Here is a 2,633-nt window from a genome sequence, read left to right on the forward strand (position 1 = left end):
CAACCCATGGAGGACCACAACTCGTTCTTGACCAAGAGTCCCAGAAGCAAGGGCTATTCCATTTCAATGCTGGCTCAGCCCTGGCCTCTCCTGGGCACAGGAAGAAATAATGCCGAACCATACAAAGCACTTACAGGGGTTTATGATGAAGATAATCAGTCACAAGAGATTGATTTTACCTCAAATTCACTTTGTGCTGCAAAACAGGTTGGACACCAAGGTCTTAAACACCCTGGCCTCTCTCCCGTGTAGACCAGTGTTTCAGCCCACCTCTCCCACAGGACCCCCTACTCCATTCTCAGGGACTGTCAGCTCTGTTTGGAAGGAAGGGTTGCGCAGTTAACATTCATAGTAGATGTTGACATTTCTAAAACAAAATGTAAAGGAAGAGCCTGTATTTTTGCCTTTATTTTAAACAATATTCAAGTTTATTAAACAAGTTTTTTAAAAGTATTATAAAATGTTTAGCTTTCATCAGCTTCAAATTTTGCATATAACTGAACTTTCAAATCTGCTAACACCCACTGAATTGATTCCACTCTGGATTCTAAGGTGTCAGTTTTTTCCTGCAAATTTTTTCTTTGTTTCTTCTAAAATTTCTTGTGTTTCTTCTTAAGATTGGCTAACGGAAACATTCCCTAATTTGATCAGGTATCATAAAGCAGTCATCCTCCACCAGCATAATATCATCACAAGCATCTTCTAAATTTCGGAGTTGTTTCTTTTTTACTCCTATTGCTTCCTTAGCTAGGTGACTCTACTCGTACCCCACGCAAATTTGTTTATCTTTTGTTGATCTTCAGAAGTGACGTTGACATCTTCTGCAGCTGCCTTCTTCTGGGTGGCCTCCATTCTGGGACTCAAGGAAGAGCCTTGTGATCCATTTTTCTTAGGTAGAACTCCAGTCACAAGGCTCGGGGACAGTTTAGCCTTTGCATACACAAACTGTCATGCTACGCAGCACCACGCCCAGGCAGGACTCACTTCCTCACAGAGCTGCTTGCTGAATTCCTCCATTCATCACCCTCATCAAAGGATGCAAGGGATATGCTGTCTGGCATAACCCACTGGTTACACCTGCTGTTCTCATCTGAGACTCTCCAGCTCTATCCCTTTCATAGGCCTAAGAGAAAGAGGGTGGTTTCATCTCTTTTCAAAAGCCTGATGGGCTCATGGCCCTTAAGATCAGAATGTGCCAGTTTCAAGTAGAACACATTATCTTTTCAGAAGCATGAACTAGTTGAACAATTAAACAGTTTAAAAGTCAAACTTACAAGTGTCCTCAGAAGAAATGTGTAAGCATACTTTCTCCCTGACATGCAAACTCGGAGAACCAAATATGGGCCCGAAAGCATTTTGTTTTTAAGTAACTTTTCTAAAAATGCACTTAAGACAAGTGATCTTTCACCAGCCCAGTGTAAACTGGAGGAAAACAATTATTTCAGCCATAGAAAGAGTCATTTTTACCAACGTCATTATCAATCAATCCAGGGTTTCCTGCATACTCCTGCATTAAATACAAAAGTGAATAGAAGAATAAATTTGTAAATGAATAAATTTTCTGCACACCAATCCCCGCAGGCCATGTGTTTATAAGTCAACAGCTTAAAATGCAAACATCTGATGAAGGTAATACACCTGTTAAAGGAGCATAAAATTCCAAACCCAGTGGTAAAATATAAAGAGTATAAAGCCTCTTAAAGGAGCCATCAAAGCAAACTATTAAATGAATACATCTGCTCCATGCTAGACTCCAGTTTATAAGTGCCACTCAAAATAAAAGAGATTTAGGACAAACATTTCATGAAAGGATGTGAAAAAGCAGTGAAGGGAACATGTTTTGAGGATGATGAGAGAAAATGGAATGGATTCAGTTTTCAAAAAAAATGAATTGACCTAAACTTAATCCAGGACGCAAAAGGTTTTATGAATCTGGTTCTCGTTGGAAGGGGTAAGACATAAGGAGATATAGGAGGGGATCATTTTTCATGTCCCACTTTATACGTTGGTTTTAGTCTACAGGCTGAAAGAAAAAAAAATTCAGTTTAATGCTTCACTTGTGGTGAAACATAATACTCAAGAAAAAAAAAGAAAAACACTGAAAGCAAAACGAAATGAAAAAAACCCTCCAGTTAAGGAAGTTCCCACAAAATTTCAAACCTAAAATATTTTCAAAGAAGTAGGGTAAAAGAATGGTATTAATCATGCACGTTTGCATTTCTATTTGACCCTCTTGAATTTGATTTTAGGCATACTGCTGTTTCTTGTTGTTCCCTCTTTAAATGTTGGCTTTCCCTGTAACTCTGTTCTCAGCCCACCCAATCATTCGTCTCACTCTCAGAGCTTTAGCTACCATCACTAGAGTACTGAAAAAATCTACGTCTCCATTCCAGCCTGCCCCTTCTAGCTTCCCAGTCTACTGACTGCTGACTATTGACGTCCACAGGTCCCAGAAAAATTCAAAATACACAAAATTGACCTCAACATCTCCACTTACTACCAGCTGTTTCTCTATGTTCTCTGTATCATTGGAGAGTAACAACACAATCCACTCAAATCAAACCTAGGAGAGCTGACGCTACCTCTTTCTCTTACATCCACCTTCAGTCAAGACCCAAAGTCAATACTCTTAA

General features: G+C 39.4%; 1 pseudogene; it reads right to left on the reverse strand.

Annotated features, from left to right (window-relative positions):
* Nucleotides 1–464: 464 nt before the first annotated feature.
* On the reverse strand, nt 465–852 carry LOC119530220 (annotated as a pseudogene).
* Between the last annotated feature and the right edge of the window lie 1,781 nt (nt 853–2,633).

This window comes from Choloepus didactylus, chromosome 3, assembly GCF_015220235.1.
Source record: "Choloepus didactylus isolate mChoDid1 chromosome 3, mChoDid1.pri, whole genome shotgun sequence".
Taxonomy (NCBI): Eukaryota; Metazoa; Chordata; class Mammalia; order Pilosa; family Megalonychidae; genus Choloepus; species Choloepus didactylus.